This window comes from Aquarana catesbeiana, linkage group LG04, assembly GCF_042186555.1.
Source record: "Aquarana catesbeiana isolate 2022-GZ linkage group LG04, ASM4218655v1, whole genome shotgun sequence".
Taxonomy (NCBI): Eukaryota; Metazoa; Chordata; class Amphibia; order Anura; family Ranidae; genus Aquarana; species Aquarana catesbeiana.
The window spans coordinates 611,312,954-611,335,342 of NC_133327.1; the positions used below are offsets into that span (position 1 = coordinate 611,312,954).

Consider the following 22,389-nt stretch of genomic DNA (forward strand, 5'->3'; position numbering starts at 1 on the left):
GTCATGTTCTTATAAAAGAGGAGAGGCAACCGTAGCGATATGGTAACGTTTAATCACTTCAGCCCCGAGCCTCGTTTTGAGATTTTTGTTGTTTACAAGTTAAAATCAGGTTTTTTGCTAGAAAATCACTTAGAAACACATTATATACAGTATCTCACAGAAGTAAGTACACCCCTCACATTTTTGTAAATATTTTATTATATCTTTTCATGTGACAACACTGAAGAAATGGAGGAGTGGAAGAGGACTCCAGTGGCAACCTGTGAAGCTCTGGTGAACTCCATGCCCAAGAGTGTTAAGGCAGTGCTGGAAAATAATGGTGGCCACACAAAATATTGACACTTTGGGCCCAATTTGGACATTTTGACTTAAGTGTGTACTCACTTTTGTTGCCAGCAGTTTAGACATTAATGGCTGTGTGTTGAGTTATTTTGAGGGGACAACAAATTTACACTGTTATACAAGCTGTACACTCACTACTTTACATTGTAGCAAAGTATCATTTCTTCAGTGTTGTCACATGAAAAGATATAATAAAATATTTACAAAAATGTGAGGGGTGTACTCACTTTTGTGAGCTACTGTAGGTTTTTTTTTCAGACACCCTAGAGAATAAAATGGCAGTCATTACAATACTATGTCACACTGTATTTCCGCAGCAGTCTTACAAGCACAATTTTTTTGGCAAAAATACACTTTTTTTGAGTTAAACAATAAAACAGTAATGTTAGCCCAATTTTTTTCTATATTGTGAAGATAATGTTACGCCGTTAGTAAATGGATACCCAACATGTCACGCTTCAAAATTGCACCCACTTGTGGAATGGCGACAAACTTTGGCACTTAAAAATCTCCATTGGCAACGTTTAAAAACGTCTACAGGTTACCAGTATTGAGTTAGAGAAGGTCTAGTGCTAGAATTATTGCTCTCGCTCCAATGATCGCGACAATACCTCATGTGTGTGGTTTGAACACCGTTTTTATATGCGGGTGTGACTTGTATGCGTTCGCTTCAGCGCGCAATCTCGGCGGGATGGGGCATTTTAAAATATTTATTTTACCTTTTATTTTTTATTTTTACACTGTCCTAAAAAAAAAAAAAAAAAAAAAAAAATTGGGCCACTTTTTCTCCTATTACAAGGAATGTAAACATCCCACCGACAAAAGTGATCTTGAGACCACTTTTATCTTAAAGAGAAACGCACACCATTCCTGAAAATACCAGGGTTATGGCAGCTAGCTGCTGCCATAACAATGGTATTTAGCATCAAAGTACCGATGTACAGGTATGGCGGTTTGCGTGAAGTGGTTAATGAAGGTACAACATTTAGCAACTCACATGATTGATGGTTAAAACAGACATGTATGCAGGCACCTAGGGTAAAGCTGTTCACATAGACCATCCTCCACACCGCCATCCTTTCCACACTGCGCTCCACCTGCGCTTCAAACCTCGGTTTCAGATTACTCTACTGCAAGGTAGTCTTCCCGGTCACGATCACAGACTGACAACGGTGAGATCCAGTGGTGTGGGGGATTGTCTATGTGGACAGCTTTACCCCGGACGCCTGCATACTTAGATGTGCCTGTTTTATTGCTAAATGTAACCATATTGCTACAATTATAGTTACATAGTAGGTGAGGTTGGAAAAAAAAAAAGACACAAGTCCATCAAGTCTAACCCATGTGTGTTATTATATGTCAGTATTACATTGTATATGTATGTTGCGGTAGTTCAAGTGCTTATCTAATAATTTTTTTAAACGAATCGATGCCCCCCACTGAGACCATCGCCTGTGGAAGGGAATTCCACATCCTTGCCCCTCTTACAGAAAAGGACCCTTTACGCAGTTTAAGGTTAAACCGCTTTTCTTCTAATTTTAGTGAGTGGCCACGTGTCTTATTAAACTCTCTTCCGCGAAAAAGTTTTATCCCTATTGTGGGGTCACCAGTATGGTATTTGTAAATGGAAATAATATCCCCTCTCAAGCACCTCTTCTCCAGAGAGAACAAGTTCAGTGCTCGCAACCTTTCTTCATAACCAATATACTCCAGACCCTTTATTAGCTTTGTTGCCCTTTGTACTCGACTCCATTTCCAGTACATCCTTCCTGAGGTTGGGTGCCCAGAAATGGACAGCATACTTTAGGTGCGGCCGGACCAGAGTCTTGTAGAGTGGGTGAATTATAGTTTTATCTCTGGAGTTAATCCCCTTTTTAATGCATGCCAACATTCTGTTTGATTTGTTAGGCTCACCAATGGCATGCTATGCCAAGCTGCTGCTATCATCTATTAGGACCCCCAGGTCCTTTTCCATCCTAGATTCCCCCATTCACTTAGAGGCACCTCTCCTTTTATACCCTGTAGCGCCTGCTGGATTTTGCTTCTACTAATCCCCGTGGAGGCTGCCATTTGTGGATGGACATTTAATGGTTACACAATCTTTTTATATGTGTAGCTAAGTCCCGGGTCCCCTTTGGTCTAATGAGAACTTCCGGAGTTAGGGATAGCTGACATAGTTCTATGTAGAGTGGGTTATGAGGCATGGTGGGTGTAATGCAAGGTAGATTCATGGGCGCCAGACACTTTTGATTGCCAAGACACCCTTAATGGTTGCATTGTTAATTGGCAGACTCAAGACTATTGGTAGGCAGCCATGCAGAGAAAGGCACCCACCCGGACACGACATCTGCATGTGTAGACACACTGTCTCCTATGGCAACAATATTTAAACAGTTTCTAATACAATGAACTCTTTCAATTCCTCTACAATCTCTTCTTGTAGATCTTCACTCAACTGAGCTTCCAGCCTCTCACTAGACCTGCCACTGGATCTCCTGAGCTCTTTCAACCTTCTCACTGAGTATCTTCCTCAAGCATCAACCCCGCTTCCCTGCTGGGCCCCTAACTTGGCATTCAAGATGCTCCTCAAGTGTCACCCCACTGGCCTGCATGGTCCCTGGCTTGGCACATGAGGCTGCAAGCGTCACCTCCGCTGACTGGGTCCCTGGCCTGACACCTGCTGAAGTTTCCCAATTCTTCACTGTCCCCGGTTGGTGAGAACACTGCTCCGGTACTTGTTTCAGCTACTCACGGTGATCCCTGGTAAAAAAGGTGGATGGTCCCTTAGTGGCGTCAGCTTCCCCTCTACCTCTGACCATGACAGGTTCTCGGGCCGGCAGAACCATCACTTCTGGTTGACTGCAAGTCGCAATCCCAACTCTACGCTGCTTTCTTGCTTCCGGATAGGCCCTTAGACAGCCTAGCAGCCAGATGTCCCCGGGATAGGCCTCAGGCTCTGGCCTAGCAGCCTGGGACAACACAACACATGTCCACCCAGGCAGCCGTCCAAGTGGCACAGAACCCAGATCACCTGACCTCACCCAAATAAATAGGCTCTCCCAGCAGGCCAAGGGACCCAAGAAGATCACTGCCCATTGGCTGAGATACCCCATCTATTCCTAATCTGTCCTTGCAATGCCCTTGTCTTTATCTAATGCCGCCAGATACCTGGCCATCTAGTGACAGAAGTGCAGCAATTCCAGGACTAGGGTAGAATCAATTGATCTATCAATTGGCCAAGGCAACTATACCTGGCAGGTAAATTTACTAGCAACCCTACCTAAACATCAGGGTGATACATATGGACTATAAACCGAAAGACCTATGAATATATGGTTGTGAAACGAATCATCTGATTTTCCATTATTTCCTATGGGGAAATTTGCTTTTACTGTACAATGCTTTAGTTTCACAGAACCATTTCAATAAAATTATGATCTTTCAGAAATTGATTGCATAAAACAGGCAGTTAATAGGCGATCATTTAAACAATTGGCCACGGGTTAAAATCTGATTGAATTTAAGCAAATTGATTAGATTTGATTTTCTGCTTTGAATTAACCTATCCATAAGGCTGGTCATTGTTACATGTATGGCAAACAAAAAGCTGGCCACAAAGAAAACTTCACTACACTAATAAAACAGCGCTAGTGCCCAATTGTCACTTTCCACATGTAAATTGATCATGCTGCTGGTTAAAGCAGAACCTTGTATGGCCAGGGACCCAGCCAATAATTCAAGACCATTCATCTTACTCTAGACTGAAAGAGTTAACCATTTTTTATGTTTAAAACCATGCATTCTGACTCTACATTACATAATGCTTAGATTGGACGCGCACTAGTAGTAGCACCTCACTGTGGTTGCTTTTAACTTCCTTGTTACAATTGTTTCAATATGTGTAAATCTCCATCACAGAATTGGGAAGGGGGAATTTATCACCAATGAGTCTGTCTTGAGTCATATGCTATGAGCAAGTTTAGTGGTGCCTACAATAAAACTATTGCATAGTCTCACCATTCCAATTAAATCACGTGTCAATCTAACCACATACATTGAGAAAAACAACTGTGCCAGCAACTAGGTAGGTAGGATTGTCCAATTTCTTTCTGCCTCTGCCAATTAAACATACAGATCACACATTGGCCCCATTCACACTTGGGGTAGTTGGAATGTACGTACAAGCGTGCTTTTTTTATTTTTTTATTTGGCGCATCTTTTGCATGTTTCTGCTCATCACACAGAACCCCACATTCACCTGAATGGGCTTCCCTACTCATAACAAAAGTGCCAAAGTAGCTCAAGCACTGAGGCATTTGGCACTGAGCCAAGCAGGTTTTGCGTTGCACGCTTTGACGTGTTTCTCACAACAAAAACGTAGAGCTACTACCAACATTTGGAGTGCCATCAAGAAAAGTGCTATGTGTGTTTTGCCACATTTTTAGGTTTTAGAAGGATTGCATTTTCATTTCAATTGAGCAAAAGTGCCATTATGCAACTCAATGCAAGAAATTGCAGCACACAAGACTTTTTACCAATGCTCACACAAATACAATTAAAAAACAACCCATTTTCTCTTGTCCATATATTTTGCTTGCTCTGGAAAATGTAAAAAAAAAACACATGGACAATGCATCCAGTGTGAAGGATCCCACCAGCATACACTTTATGAGGGTCTTCAGCAGCAACAGGTATGGTCTAACAGATGTGCATGTCAATTGGGGAAAATGATGCCGACTGGCCACCTTCTCTCAAGAGAACAAGGTTACAAAACCCATGTAGATTGCAATTGTCTGCTAGTAAACAAATGGTCATACCATTACATAGATGTATATACATGGACAGAGGAAAGTCTTTGTGCACTGGTGTCAAAAGGCAGTCAGATGGTGACTAGTTGGATGGGCAGGCACAATCAATGGGTGCCACCAGACCCCATCTCCCAAAAAAGATAAACAAAAAAAAACCAAAAAAAAAAAAAAAACACACGACTCCATCCAAGTGGAAGAGGGTCATAGACTGGCCATAGACAGACTGACTATCACAAGATTCACAATTTGAGGATAGTATGTAGATTAGTATGTAGAAACAAGGCAATTGAAGATGCTGCAGCCACTCAGTCTGACCAAATCAATGACAGGCTGAAAGGCTCTCCACATAGAATTGCACATGCTGGGACTAGCTGCGGTTAGGGACAGATGAACAGCCCTGGATGCAGTCTTCATACAGAACCACTCATCAGTCCAAACCTGCAGCAGAAATACTGTTCTGGGTAGTCTACGACCATGACCGGCTATGTGAATGAGGCCTACAAGAGTAGCTGCTTAAAGGGTATGTGCACTTAGCTTTTTGCTTGCACAAGGATTGAATTATTGGACTAGATACAGCCTCACTTTAAAGGGTTACTAAACGCACAACAGTAAAATCATCCTGTATATGCATTAAAGCATGCTTGTTATACTCACTGTGGAACCTAATGGGTTAATCCTCTGTTGTGTAATGATCCTGTCTTCTGATCCTCCCCTTCCTTTACTGTCCCCAATCCATCTGCTGACAGAACAGAGCCTTGGGGGCACTCTGCACATGTGATCAGCACTGTCCAGACAAAGTCAGGGGTCATGCAACCTCATAGGACAGTCAGAGGAGAATTAAAACTCCTCCTACAAGCCTTTACCAGTGCTCAGTCAGACACTGATAGAAGTCACAAGACCGCTATAACCTGCTGATGAGAAAAGTTATTTAGCAGTTTAGTAACACTTTAAAGGTTAAATTCTGGAAAATCCAAAAACCCTCCCTTGCCATGGGTCTTCACCCTCCATTGACTGCTTGTTTAGATCTAGAGGGCACAGAAAAGAAGATTTACCCAATTCTTTGTGCTGTTAGACTGGTCCCCACAGAATTATCTCCCCTATGCTCCAGCAGTCCAAGGTCCTGACGTCAGCAAAACCAAGGTAGGCTCTAAAGCCCTGCATTGGACGTGATGATGCTGAGGGACAGTCCATAGCCTCATGCTGGACCTGATGATACTGAGGGACAGTCCACAGCCAGAGCATAGGGAAGTGAAGTTTGCTGGGGGAACGGAGGATTGGGCAAGTAAAAGGACCTTTACCCTTCCCTAGAATAGACAAGCAGTTAACCCTTGCAGCAATTAAGGGTCTCATTACCACTTCAGCACCGGAAGAATTTTCCCCCTTCCTGACCAGAGCACTTTTTGCATTATTCAGCACAATTCAGCACTGCGTTGCTTTAACTGACAATTGTGCGGTCATGCGATGCTGTATCCAAACAAAAAAATTTACGTCTTTTTTTTCCCCCCCACAAATAGAGCTTTCTTTTGGTTGTATCGCCTCGGCGGTTTTTACTTTTTGCGCTATAAACAAAAACTAAAACAAAAAAAATCACAATAAGCGTATATTGATTGGTTTGCGCACAAGTTATAGCGTCTACAAACTATAGGGGATAGATTTATAGCATTTTTATTATTATTTATTTTTTTACTATTAGTAATGGCGGCGATCTGAGATTTTTATCGGGACTGCGACATTATGGCAGACACATCGAAAATTTTTGACACTATTTTGGGACCACTGTCATTTATACAGCAATCAGTGCTATAAAAGGGGATAGCTAGGGGTTAACTACTAGGGGGCAGTGAAGGGGTTAAGTGTGTCCTATGGAGTGATTCTAACTGAGGGGGCTGGACTGCGACACACAGAACAGTGATCACTGCTCTCGATGACAGAGCAGTGATCTGTCCTATCACTAGGCAGAACGGGGAAATGCTTTGTTTACAAAAGCATCTCCCCGTTCTTCCACTCTGACACGATCGATGGCACCCGGAGAACATAGAGTCTGCGGGACTCGCGGTCACAGAGATCGCGCTCGCAACACCGCTTCTTAAAGGGGACATACCCGTACGCCCTTTTGCCTGCCAGTGCCAATGTAAATCGGCAAGCGCTGGCCGGCAAGCGGTTAATTAAACCACTTCCTCCCGCCATATAGCAACATGACGTGCGCAAAGTGGTTTTGTTATCCTGACCGGGCGTCATATGACGTGATCAGGATAACAAGCCGACGCACGGCGATCGGTGGTGCTGTGTGTCAGTCTGACACACCGCAACACTGATCTCGGTAAAGAGCCTCTGATAGAAACTCTTTACCACGTGATCAGCTGTGTCCAATCACAGCTGATCACAAAGTAAACCAGGAAAAGCCGTGTATCGGACAGATGCGAGTAGAGGAGAGCCGATTGGAGGCTCTCCTGACGGGGGGGGGATTCTGCACTGCCCCCCTAAAGATGCCCACCCAGGACCACCAGGGATGCAAATCAGTGCCCACTAATGCCAATCAGTGCCATCTATCAGTGCCCCTCCATGCCACCTCATCAGTACCCATAAGTGCTGCCTTATCAAGTGCCCGTCAGTGCAGCCTCATCAGTGGAGGAAAAAAAAAACAAAACAAAAAAAAAAAAAAAAAAAAATTTACTTATTTACAAAATTTTATAACAGAAAAGAAAAACCTTCTCAATTTTCAGTCTTTTTTTATTTGTTTAGCAAAGAAAAACCCTAGTGCTGATCAAATACCACCAAAATAAAGCTCTATCTGTAGGAACAAAATGATAAACATCTTGTTTGGGTACAGTGTACCATGACCGCACAATTGTCATTTAAAAAGCGACAGCGCTAAAAGCCAAAAATTGGCTTGGGCAAGAAAGGGGGGGGGGGGGGGGGGTGCCCAGTATTGAAGTGGTTTATTCATTATTTGCTTTGCAAATTTAGCAAAGCAATACAAAAAACAAATATAAAAAATAATAATAATAATAATAATAATAATAATAATAATAATAATAATAGCAAAACACACACACACACACACACACACACACACACACACACACACACGTGGCTAGAGCTAGAAATTTAGGCACTCAAATCACTAAGTTGTTTTAGGAGGAGTGACCCTTTAAGTATCCCAGCCATAGCATGCTTCAAGCCAAGCAAGTTATAAATGGTCTGAGCATCACAAACATTTTCCCAACGTTAAAAACTCCTCTTGTTTTCAGTCATTAGTAAGTACCCCGGACCCTGTAGGAGAGGAGAGCAGACACACCTTTGATGTCCATATGTTCGGAATTTGGAGTGAGCTGCACTACACAGTATAAATCTCAGCCCTAATCTGTCCCTGCCTGGAAGATTTTACAATCTCATCATTTTGCTGTGCTATAAAGAAAAGTAGAAAGCATATGGCAGCCGTTTCTAGAGTGACAGACGGTAGGTCCTGCTTTTCTAATCTTGTGCCAAGTTACTTTTTAGAGCATTTCTACTAACAAGGTATAGATGAACCTCATTCGGAACTACAATCACAATACATGCAGGCAATGATTAAAGCACATCTAAAGCCAACCCACCTCCCATGTTGGATAGCGGGATGCTGAAATCCCAGTAAAGTTAAAGATTTTGCCATCTGTGTCATATTGGGGATAGTTATATATTCTAGAACTATTGTTCCATTTTATTTGGATCCCGCCACCTTTGAGAATATACATTACATAAGCCCTGATGAAGTGAGGGGTGAACCCCCCAAAATGCCTCGGCTTTTTTTTTTATCATGTAACCACTTCAGCTCCAGAAGCTTTTACCTCCTTCGTGTCCAGGCCATGTTTTGCCATTTAGCACTGCCCTACTTTAACTGATAATTGGGTACAGTATTGCATGACTGCGCAAAACAAAATGTATTTTTTTTTCTACACAAATAGAGCTTTCTTTTGGTGGCATTTGATCGCCACTTTTTGTAAATAAATGAAACAAAACTGAACATTTTTAAAAATAATCATAATTCATAATATTTTTTATGGCTATAAAACCTATGCAATAAAAAAAAAAAAAAAAAAAAAAAAAAACCAAAAACAAACAAAACTTCATAAATGTAGGTCAAAATGTACTACATGTCTTTGGTAGAAAAAAAATAAAATAAATAGATCTCAAAAATTGTAGATTGATTGGTTTGCATGAAGGTTATAGTGTCTACAAATTATGATATATACACACACACACACACACACACACACACACACACACACACACACAAACACACTTTTTATTTTTTTATACAAGTATAGGCAGTGATCAGTGACTTATAGTGGGACAATCTAACACTAACTGACATTGGGTGGGAACTGACCGACTGCCACTGGCATCAGTGACACCAATACACTGATCAGTGCTAATATACACGGTCACTGTACTAATGACACTGGCTGGATGTTAACGTCTAGGGGCAATGAAAGGGTTAACTGTGTGCCAACCAAGTGTAATGTGTGCAATATGTGCTGCTTTTGCTAGTAGATGTGGTGGATTTTTTCCCCCGTGTTTTGCAACAGCCACATTTCTGCTCGTAAACACAGGGCTCTGCAGGGTGGATAAAAAAAAAAAAAAAAATTGATTCGAATTTTTTTGATTTTTATGAAATTTATTTTAATAAAATGTTTTTGGAGTAAAAATCTATCGATATCGATACATTAATAATCGAGTTTATTCAGCATGAAATGGAGCTTAGTTATGTAGCGTGAGGCTGTATATTCTGCAATATTTACATTTGTGGTAAACTCAATCAATGAATCCAAGCTCTGCAAGCTGAGATAACATGCACTGCATTGATGCATTCACACAATTTCACAGTGACTGTGAGACAAAACAAAGATCAGGAATATTCCTTTATCCCATTGTTTTGCAAATCTATGTACACTACAAACTGCATGATTGAATTGGTTCTGATATCGCTGTATTACTAACCTGACAGCTTATTATTCTAAATAGGAAACCTTTATTTTGTTTGCAAATATTAACCACTTAAGGACCAGCCTCGTTTTGGATTTTAGGTGTTTACATGTTTAAAAACAGGTTTTTTTTGCTAGAAAATTACTTAGAACCCCCAAACATTATATATGTTTTTTTTTTCTAAAACCCTAGAGAATAAAATGGCGGTCGTTGCAATACTTTTTTTGCACCGTATTTGCGCAGAGGTCTTATAAGCGCACTTTTTTTTTGAAAAAATTCACTTTTTTTAATAAAAAAAAAAAACACAACAGTAAAGTTAGCCCAATTTTTTTTTTTATATTGTGAAATATAATGTTACGCCAAGTAAATTGATACCCAACATGTCATGCTTCAAAATTGCGCCCGCTCGTGGAATGGCGTCAAACTTTTACCCTCAAAAATCTCCATAGGCGACATTTAAAAAATTCTACAGGTTGCATGTTTTGTGGTACAGAGGAGGTCTAGGGCTAGAATTATTGCTCTCGCTCTACCGGTCGCGGCGATACCTCACGTGTGGTTTGACCACTGTTTTCATATGCGGGCGCTTATCGCGTATGCGCTCGCTTCTGCGCACGAGCTCGTCAGGACGGGGGGGGGGTTTAAATTTTTTTTTTATTATTATTTAATTTTATATTTTTACACTGTTAAAAAAAAAAAAAAAAGCGTCACTTTTATTCCTATTACAAGGAATGTAAACATCCCTTGTAATAGAAAAAAAGCATGACAGGTCCTCTTAAATATGAGATCTGGGGTCAAAAAGACCTCAGATCTCATATTCTCATATTAACACTAAAATGCCATAAAAAAAAAAAAAAAGTCATTTAAAAAACACAGCATGGAGTAGGACGCGATCGCCTCCGCCGCTACCGATGGCTCCAGTAAGCGGCGGAGGGCACCTGCGGGACAGAAATGACAGTTGCTCTTTAAAAATTGATTTAAATCAAGCCTTTTTTACTAGTGATTTAAATCAAATCCATTCTGGGGCTCTGTAATGTGATTCCCTACACCAACCAGAAGATCCTGGCCATAAATCATTGGCTGGGACCTGCTAACCCAACTTACGCTGTAGCGAATCACAGCACAGGGCAGTGTACATGCACCCCCTACCCAGAAATGCCAGATCATGTATGTGATCTGGCGCAGAGTGGCCATCCTGTCACGGTTGTGCATGGGGCGGTCTGCGAGTAGTTAATCAAGCCAACTTGTTTTAGTTAGGCTGCTCCCCAAATACAAGAAAATCCCCCAAAAAGGATGAGGGGGTCTTGAGAAAAGGCCACCTATATAGGAAGCAGGAGGAGTGCTACATCCATGGTAATTTGGACCCCTTTCACACAGGGGCCACGGCCATGTTAGCGCTAAAGCGACACTTGTTTTGTCTGTACTTTAGCGCTGTTTAAGCAGCACTTTTCAGTCACTAGCAGGGCGCCTTATACTCCAAAGAAGGGGTTAAAAACGCCTGTGTTGCGGCACTACTGAAGCGCTTTTCAGGTGCTTTTTCAATGAGCAGGGTGTTTTGGAAGCAGTGTATACAGCGCTCCCAAACCACCCCAAAGATGCTGCTTGTAGGACTTTTCAGAATGTCCCGCAAGTGCAACGCCCCGATGTGAAAAGTCACATTGAAACTAATGGGGGTGGTTTTCAGGCGCTATATAGAGGCGATTTCTAGTGCTAAAACACCTGAAAACCACCTCAGTGTGAAAGGGGTCTTAGTGAGCAATAAAAAGAAAGCCAACGCGTTCCAGGGGTGTGGATCCTCCACCTATAACAGGGCCCTTGTATAGTAGAATGTTGCTGGAAATAGAACAATTGTTATAGAATATAGACCATGTATTTTTTGCCACACGCCACAGCCTGTCAGGTTACATTGTATAACCATTGTTACATTTCCATACAGCCACATTTAAAGTGGAATTCAGGCCTAAGACTAACTGTTCTTAAAATTGCCCCCCCCCCCACCCAATACAATAAATACAAATAAGGAGGAGCGACGTGCTGACATCACCGCATTTATGCAAGTCCTGGAGTAACAGGCTACAATGGAGAGCCGGCCGGCTCGGAGTTTATACTGCATTATTTGTTCACCTAATTGTAAGTGTAATACAAACAATAAAAATAAAAATAAATAAATAAATATAAAAATTTGGACATAAAAAAAAAAAAATGGGGGTTGAGTCATTAGAGGGCCAATGAAGGCTGCAGGTGTGCCTGTAGCTGTAAATCCAGGAAGAGAACAGACAGCAGCTTCAGCTGCCCAGTTAAAAATGGTTGCAGCCACACTCAGTGGAGGGAGATTTCTGCAGCATATTTGGCAAGTATAGAATCACTATTATATATATATATATATATTTTAATAATTATAATATGCAAAGTGGTTGCAGGGAAGCTTCTGAATGGCAAAGGAGTTTTTATCATGGGCGGGGGGGGGGGGGAATCATTTTAGGGTCACCCATGCGCCGCCCCTTTTTGACAATGCCATTATCATGGTCAGAGACTACAGACGTAGTACAATCCCTATGATAAGTAATGGATAATGGCCGATAGGTCCTCTTACCAGACCCAGCGAAACTACAGCAGTGATCTCTCCGGCTGGATGATCGCTCACTCTGGGTTCCCTGGTGGCGAATCTGGTCAGTAGTGTAGCAGGTCTGTACCCTGGCAGTGGCTTAGTCTCTCTGGTGGCGCTGGGCAGCGTGGCATGCTCTCTGGTGGCGCTGGGCAGCGTGGCATGCTCTCTGGTGGCGCTGGGCAGCGTGGCATGCTCTCTGGCTTCCGCCCGGCACACTCCACGTTCTTTGTCCTGTAGCACTCTCTCCCTCAGCTTTTTTCCAGGTCTCTCAATCTCTCCCTTGATCGAGCTGTAGCCTCCTCTGTGTGGAAAATGGGGCTGCCAATCTTTGGGACTACATGTCCCATGATGCTCTAGTCTCCTTTGATTGGCCCTCAGTTATGGCCAATGGGGAAGGAACGGAAGCTGGGCAGGGAACCTAGTGAGAGCCGCTGTCTCTTCTCCTTGACAGGAGAAAGGGGGGGGGGGCGGCAAGTGGTGGAAACCTCTGACAGCCCGCAGCTCACCTTTCTCCTGTCACAGCACTGCCGAGTTCTCTGCTGGACTGAGCAGGGAAAAGAGCCCGCAGTCACACTACACTGATGGGGGGGGGCTTGACAGCACCTTGCTGGTGTCACCTCTCTGGCAGGTGGCACCCGGGGCCGACGCCACTGTGCTGAATTTAACAGTGCTGATCCGATCCCTGATTCTGGGGGGTGGGGCGGCACTTGACCCCCCTTTGCCCCTACCTGCGGATGCCCATGGTTTTTATTTTTTTATTACAAATTATGTGAGCAGACTGCAGTTCCTCTTTAAGCTTTCTGACAGCCAGGTTGCCAGAACACAAAAGCTGGGAGGAGAGATTCCTCCGCTGCCCATGTTGTTTAGAATGGACAGGATAGAACCTAAATACTGATGAAATTCGGCTCACCAGATGCATTGCAAAAAAAGGGGGCGGAGCCTAGCTGATGACATCCCGCGACCATTTTGGAATCAAAATTGCTGAGTGATGAGCCTGGTATACAAGGACTCGCATTAAGTTTAGGATATGTTGTATTTAGCACTTTGTGCAATCTGATTTTATAAGTGTTTATCCTTTTCCTGATATCATTCAAATTAAAAAGAGAGCACTATTAGTTTTTTTATTTCTTTCATACACCCACCGGCCACTTTATTTGGCTTTAGTTGTGGAGTTGCGCTACACTATATGTATACATTTACAAGGTAGAACCTGTTAGATTTCTCTTGTTCAGCCCAATAGAATTTTGTCCCAAAAAAGGCAGGATGCAAAATGTGGTTTTCGTTTGGGGAGAAAAAAAAAAAAAAAAAGAAGGGGGGGGGGGGGTACATCATGTAATGAAACCTGTTTAATAGGTCTGGGATGCCATTCAAACAGCAGGTCTAGATAAAATTAAGGGCTTTCAAAAATGATGGCAAGAAAAAAAAAAAATGTTCTGTCAAATGATTTTTCAGAACTTCCATGTGGACACTCAAAACCAAAATCTAACTGTGTATGGCCAACTTTAGCATGATCTTTGTAGTACAGCTCCATATGAAGACTGCCCTGTGCTGGCCACGAAGGTCTTCTGTCTGAAGGGATGAAAAATCTGGTATTTCCTTTACCCAAAAAACTGAAAAGCAGTGACTTTCTTGGTGACATGTCTATCTCCTGGACAGTCTGAGCTATTTTTTGACTATAGACAGACACTTACTTCAGATGATTACCGTTTACAATAAGGACAGACGATTCAAAGAAGCCAGTAATTAGAGCAACCAAAACATGACAGCTGGTGCCGAAGTTTCCTGAGTGCTTTCTATGGCTGACATGGAAAAGACGGGAACCATGGCCACCCTCAATGCCATCTAGATCTTACGCATTGGATCGGTTGGCTCCAATAATTTGCCCATCATTACACTAATGACTACATTTCAATATACGGGAAAAGCTTAGGTTTCAATGCAAGGTAGCCCAGTTTGCCAAAAGAGAAAATTAGAAGAAACATTGGATTTTTGTCGTCAACCATCAGCAACTTCATCAGCTTAAATTGGGAAGTGGACAATGTGACACCACCAATTCCAAACCAATATCCATTAAAAAAACTTCCAGATCTGGGTAAGGTGGGGGAACGGGGAAGGATGAACACTTCTAATAACTTTCTGTTGCTCCCAAGGTGTCCCCACTAGGGAGATTTTCACCAATGTCCTTTCCAGGGACAGGAAGTAAGGGGAAATCACTCCTAGTGGAGACAAACTGGGTACAGTGAGAAGAGTCAGAATCTTCAACAGGTTTTCATTGTCATGCGTCTTCCTGTCCGAGTGACACCCATTCCTATATTTTGTATTTGGGTGTCGCAGAGCAAGCAACAGAGGGAAATCTTCCAATAGGGTCACAGACCGCAATAAAAATCTGACTGACGTTTTGACCCTTCAAAACTTTGGGTGCGGAGTTTGATGTACTAATTTCCCCCAATCTTCTATTACCGGTATGTATTAAGGTCTTACAAAATTGTGAAAGTAGCTAATTGGAGTCTCCTCAAAAATCAGCCTTATGTGTATATTTCGGGCTATTGCACGTGGGTGGATCAACACAAGGCTCTGTACACAGGGAATGATCTGTTTCTTCTCCCTGCAAAGCAGGGAGAAGAAACAAAGAGCTTTGGTAAAAATCAGCACCTAATACACATTGTTAGGAACACATTTAAGCCCTTGATCGCCCTTAAATGTTAACCTAGCCAATCATTAGTACAAATGACAGTGTATAGGATTTTTTTTTTTTTTAAATATATAACCAAAGACATGTAGTACAATACATTTTGGTAAAAAAAAAGAAAAATCTTTTTTTTTTTTTTTTAATTGGATATGTTTTGTAGCAGAAAGCAAAAACAAAATGTGTTTTTTTTTTCTAAAGTTGTTATTTTTTTCGTTTATATCACAAAAAAAAAAAAAAAAAAAAAAAAAAAAATTTAAAAGCCTCAGAGGTGATCAAATACCACCAAAAGAAATCATCAATGATGTACAGCGTCGCACGAAAGCGCAGTTGTCAGTTAAAGGAATGCAGTGCCAGAACGCAAAAAATGGCCTGGTCAGGAAGGGGGTAAATCTTCTGAAGGTTAAATAGAACATTGTAAAGATTTTGTTATCTTCGACTGACGAGTGCAATAAATATCCAATGATTCTCACAGAATACTTGTACAAATAGAACTTCCTGTGCTGCACTCTGATCAGCTACACTCTGAATTACAGAACACCTCCCCCTTGTGCTATGGAGGGGAGTGTTCTGTAGTCTGTCCTAGGGTGACAATGCTGCACCCCCCACAGATGCAGTGAGTAAGGCTCCATTCACATTTGGCGTTTTGGGATCTCGGAGAGGATTGCTGCAATTTTGCTTGCTATTTCAAATCACACTGCAAATCACAAAAAACACTTGTTCGAGTTCCCTTTATTTTCAATGGCACTTAAAATGTGGTGCGGTTTTGCCGTCATAAACTGCACGGCAATCGCAGCAAAAACTGCACCGCATTTTAAGTGTCATTGAAAATAAATGGCACCCGAACATGCGTTTTGTGATTGTGAGCAGAATTGCAGGAAAAAAAAGTTTACAATAAAAACTAAAGAAAAATAAAGATGACAAAAATGCAGATTCTACATCTAAAGACTGGAAAACAACTGGCAACAGGTCACATTTTGTTCCCGTAGCGCATAAATGTGGATCGCAATTGTGGTGCCATTGATAATAGTATTCTAAATGTGGCCAAAAAATAATAAAAATGCAAAGGCACAATGTGGACCTAGACTAAATGTGTAGACGGGGCGAGGAGCGTACAATCCCTCCGATTCCCACCAGAATATTAGAAGATAAGAGCTCTCTATACACCAACCAATCAGGAGCAATTATCACAATCAGAAATCACTGCAATAAAATGTATTTTACAGTCACAGCTCCTCCCCCCAGATAAGAACAGCAAGCCCCAACCCCCCCCCCCCCCCCCCCCGCAGCCGAATACAATTCAATTATCGATCTGTATCCCCATCAAATCAAATTACAATTATTGATCACTGCCACCATCAGAATACAATTATTGATCAACAGGCCTCTTACCTGGTGCAAATATGCCACATTAAAATATATATATATATATATATATATATATATATATATATATATATATAAACAATTATTGATCAGTGCTCCCCCCAGCAGATCATATACCAAATATTGATCAGTGCTTCCCCTCCCCCCCAGCAGATCATATATCAAATATTGATCAGTGCTTCCCCTCCCGTCCAGCAGATCATATACCAAATATTGATCAGTGCTTCCCCTCCCGTCCAGCAGATCATATACCAAATATTGATCAGTGCTTCCCCCCTCCCCCCAGCAGATCATATACCAAATATTGATCAGTGCTTCCCCCCCTCCCCCCAGCAGATCATATACCAAATATTGATCAGTGCTTCCCCTCCCCCCCAGCAGATCATATACCAAATATTGATCAGTGCTCCCCCCCAGCAGATCATATACCAAATATTGATCAGTGCTCCCCCCCCCCCCCGAGGAGATCATATACCAAATATTGATCAGTGCCCCCCCCCTCCCCCCCAGCAGATCATATACCAAAATTGATCAGTGCTCCCCCCCTCCCCCCAGCAGATCATATGCCAAATATTGATCAGTGCTCCCCCCCCCCTCCCCCCCAGCAGATCATATACTAAATATTGATCAGTGCCCCCCCCCCAGCAGATCATATACCAAATATTGATCAGTGCTCCCCCCCCCTCCCCCCAGCAGATCATATACTAAATATTGATCAGTGCCCCCCCCCCAGCAGATCATATACCAAATATTGATCAGTGCCCCCCCCAGCAGATCATATACCAAATATTGATCAGTGCCCCCCCCCCAGCAGATCATATACCAAATATTGATCAGTGCCCCCCCCAGCAGATCATATACCAAATATTGATCAGTGCCCCCCCCCCAGCAGATCATATACCAAATATTGATCAGTGCTCCCCCCCCCAGCAGATCATATACCAAATATTGATCAGTGCTCCCCCCAGTAAAATCATATAACAATTTTTGATCAGTGTCCCTGTAAATCATATCAGAATCAGTTATTGATTAGTGCTTCTCCATAGTTCATATACCAATTATTGATCAGTGCTCCCCCATTAGATCATATACCAAATATTGATCAGTCCCCCCCCCCCCCCAAGATGATATACAAGTAATTAGTGAGGAAAAAAATATTATATAAATCAGCACAATAAACAATGTGAAAATAAAATAATCTATATAATAGCCTACTAATAGGCTTGATGTGATTGCTGCCCGCGCCACTTAGAGTGTATCCACTTGTGACACTAAATAGGTAAGATTATATATAATTTTATATAATATGCGATTTATAACCAAAAACTCATAAAATCGAGTCCAAATATTGAAGAGATTCCACCGTAGTGCAACTTTCAGTGATGGTCACCGAAGTCACTGGATATCAACGAACTGTCACTGAAAAAGTTGGTGGAATCTCTTCAATATTTGGACTCCATTTATGAGTTTTTGGTTGCGCCACACTATATATATATATAATATTATATTTAGCTACCTGCAGATCATACACCATGTATTGATCAGTGTCCCCTGCAGATCATACACCATGTATTGATCAGTGTCCCCTGCAGATCATACACCATGTATTGATCAGTGTCCCCTGTAGATCATAAAATAGTTATTGATCAGTGTCCCCTGTGGATCATATACCAGTTATTGATCATAGTTCATATAGTAATTATTGATCGATGTCCCCCCAGTGGATGATATATGGATGAATAGAAGACATAGTGGGGTAGGTATTGGGGTGTCTCACCTGGCTGGCATTGGCCGGACTGGCAGGGCCCCCCCTTAGTACAGTGATGTGGAGGGTGAGCAGTAGAAGTCCCAGGAGAAGAAGTAGCTCAGCTGCAGTCTCACCATCCTCTTGATCCGCCCGGCTTTCAATGCCCGCTCACTCGGGCCAGGTGCCCCCCCGTTCTCCGGGTCCAGGGGGGGGGTCCGGCCGGGTGGAGGAGCCGGGGGAGCCGCCGCCACCACCGCAGCACTTCGGAGCCACTGCGGGACAGGAAGGAACAAAGACCCGAGGGAAAGCTGCACGGGAGGGGACGAGCGGGGGTCTCCCCAAGCCGGGGGTGGAGGAGGCGGATCAGCGGCAGGCAGGACTTCCCTCAACCAGCCGGGATCCGGGGTGAACATGGCCGCTCCGTGCACCCCAATACTTCCCCGGAATCACCGCCCCCTCCGCCTCCACGCGTCTACAGGTAAGAGGTGTGCACTACCCGATCCACCAGATCGTACAGGGGGGCGCTGTGCCGGAGATCCTCGGGGTTATTGTCCGCCCGTCCACATGGGGAGATCGCTGTGTGTGTGTAGATCCTTCCCGGGACACCGATCCCTCTTCACCGGACTGTGATCTGTACACCGTACATTGTATCCATTCCAAGTCCACGATCTGCACCCACTACTCCTCCGTACAGCCTGGCCGAGGGCTTTATAGTGCGGGGCTTGTTGTTGGTGTGATACCCCTCCCCCTGTCATTACCATCCCCTCCACCCCCGACCCCCCCTCTCCCCCTCTACCCCCGCCGCAGCCAGTTTACTAACACCGATATCCCCGCACACAGCTGTATGGAGGGTGCTGGGGTCATCATCATCCATCACAGGACAGAGCCCCCTGACCTCTCCTGGGGGTACAGCTAACCCTGGATCTGATTGGGGGGGGGTACAGATAACCCTGGATCTGATTGGGGGGGTACAGATAACCCTGGATCTGATTGGGGGGGGGTACAGCTAACCCTGGATCTGATTGGGGGGGTACAGGTAACCCTGGATCTGATGGGGGGGGGTACAGGTAACCCTGGATCTGATGGGGGGGGGGGGGGGGGTACATGTAACTCTGGATCTGATGGGGGGGGGGTACAGGAAACCCTGGATCTGATTGGGGGGGTACAGGTAACCCTGGATCTGATTGGGGGGGGGGCAGCTGACCCTGGATCTGATTGGGGGGTACATGTAACCCTGGATCTGATTGGGGGGGGGGGGCAGCTGACCCTGAATCTAATTGGGGGGGGCAGCTGACCCTGGATCTGATTGGGTGGGGGTACATGTAACCTTGGATCTGATCGGGGGGGGAGGGGTACAGGTAACCCTGGATCTGATTGGGGGGCAGCTGACCCTGGATCTGATTGGGGGGGGGGGGACAGCTGACCTTGGATCTGATTGGGGGGGTACAGCTGACCTTGGATCTGATTGGGGGGGGTACAGCTGACATTGGATCTGATGGGGGGTACAGGTAACCCTGGATCTGATTGGGGGGTCAGACAACTCTGGATCTGATTGGGGGGGTACAGGTAACCCTGGATCTGATTGAGGGACCGCTGACCCTAGATCTGATTGGGGGGGGGGGGGTACAGCTGACCTTGGATCTGATTGTGTGTGGGGGAGGGGTACAGCTAACCCTAGATCTGATGGGGGGGTACAGCTGACCTTGGATCTGTCTGTGTGTGTGGGGGGTACAGCTGACTTTGGATCTGATTGGGGGGGTACAACTAGCCCTGGATCTGGTTGAAGGGGGTACAGTTGACCCTGGATCTGATTGAGGGGGGGTACAGCTGACCCTGGATCTGATGGGGGGGTACAGCTGACCCCAGATCTGATAGAGGGGAGGCAGATAACCGTGGATCTGATTGGGGAGAGGTACACCTGACCCTGGATCTGATTAGAGGGGGTACAGCTGACCCTAGATTTGATTGGGAGGAGGTACAGCTGACCCTGGATCTGATTGGGGGGGGTACAGCTGACCCTGCATCTGATTATTTTGGGGGGGGGGGGGTACAGCTGACCCTGTATCTGATTGTGTGTTGAGGGGGGGGGGTACAGCTAACCCTGGAACTGATTGAGGTAGGGGGGTACAGCTAACCCTTGATCTGAGTGGGAGGGGGGCAGCTGACCCTGTATCTGATTTGGGGGGCAGCTGACCCTGAATCTAATGGGGGGACAGCTGACCCTGGATCTGATTGGAGGGGGACACAGCTGACCCTGGATCTGATTGGGGGGGGGGCAGCTGACCCTGGATCTGATGGGGGGGGGGGGAGCTGACCCTGGATCTGATTGAGGGAGGGTATAAATGCCCCTGGATCTGATTGGGGGGGTACAGCTGACCTTGGAGTAGGAAGGGATCTCATTGAGGGTAGGAGATTGCTTATTGCTTAAAGTTTAGAGTCCTGGTGATCCTTTTATTGGCTCATTCAGAGAAGACAAAATGAAAATGAAAATTCCCCAGACCCCCTTTACACTGTGCTGCCCCATCCCTGGACAGACCCCACCAGATCCGACTACACCGGGACCAAAGTCATTCTTGTGACATTTATGATTTTTTTTTCTCTTTCTGGATCTATAAGCAGCCAGGTGATAGGAAATGTGCGTCCGTTCCATCAGACTACCTCATGTCTACTTACGAAATAACGGAAGAGGACGCAGATATTTTTTCTTTCTTTTTCTGGAACTGGATAGACTTAAAGGGTAACTCCACTTTCATGGGAAAAAATATAGCAAATAAAAAAAAGTAGCAGATTGCATCACCCTATTTAGATTGTTAGCTTTATGAGCAGGGCTCTCTTTACCCTCTTGTATTTTATTGTATTGTAACTGTATTGTCTCTCTTTAGATTGTAAAGCTCTGCACATACGGCACTATACAGTGTAAATCCTGTATTATAATATTAGTTTGCATGTTCTCCCTGTGTCTGCCATACCCATGTGCTGAAAGTAAGCACACTAATAGAAGGAGATGTCAGAGTGAGCTGAATATTGATCTATCAGTGACTTTTGTCAGCAGACTGAGCATGTTTTTTTTTTGACTAGGCTGTGCTCGAGGACCTGGATGTGTTGTCTGGTAGAGGTCCTTCTATCCAAAACTGGCTACATAAAGTTACAAATAGTTAGGAAGGTAAACTGGTCCTATGTATTTCTTTAAGCTGTGCATTTAGCTGCCTTCAGCTCCCTTTCTGGAGGACATTTCTATTATACAGACTTGGATACCTGTTGCTTTTCAAAAGTTTTTTTTAAGATCAGCACCTGACTGTCTCAGCCTGCACTGGCTTTGTGATGATCATCAGTGATGTTAAGGGAGAACTCCAGAAAAAAAATATTTACTTACTACTGCCACCGTTTGGGTTCTGCACCTTCATCTTCCTCCAAGATGTCATCAATAGGTGGCTGTCTTTTCTGGATTCAGGCAACCACATCCCAATGGTGTGCCACCACCCTTCTTCTTTCATGAGCGAAAGCCAATGCCTCCAGAAATATGTGGTGTGCATATCCCAGGAGGACTGGGAGAACAACACTCCATTCTCTCCAAGGGGGGCAGGCCAGAACATGCATTTTATTTTAAAAGTTTAACAAAAAAATAAAAGGGGTGAGCATTTTCATGCAGTAGTGGCATGGTTGGAAAAGAGGAAAGTTTGTTTTCAGTGTGGAGATCTGCATGAAATGTTTTGGTCTTTGAGGTCCCCCCTTACACTACACTAGTATTCAGTTGAAAAGGTCCACGTTACACTGGTGATCAGTGGGAAGAATGCTCTTTAGAGTGGTGGCCAGTGGGAAGAATGTTCCTTACAGTGGTGGTCAGTGGGAA

At 43.9% G+C, this 22,389-nt stretch overlaps 1 protein-coding gene across 2 annotated transcripts in view; it reads right to left on the minus strand.

Annotated features, from left to right (window-relative positions):
- Positions 1–19,277, minus strand: part of ISM1 (isthmin 1) — a 109,208-nt gene extending 89,931 nt beyond the window's left edge. Inside the window, exon 1 of one of the 2 annotated variants that reach the window (XM_073628259.1) lies at positions 18,570–19,277. The gene's annotated coding sequence lies outside the window, so the exon portion shown is untranslated. The remainder of the gene's footprint in view (positions 1–18,569) is intronic. The other variant, XM_073628258.1, reaches the window with a different exon arrangement.
- Positions 19,278–22,389: the final 3,112 nt, after the last annotated feature.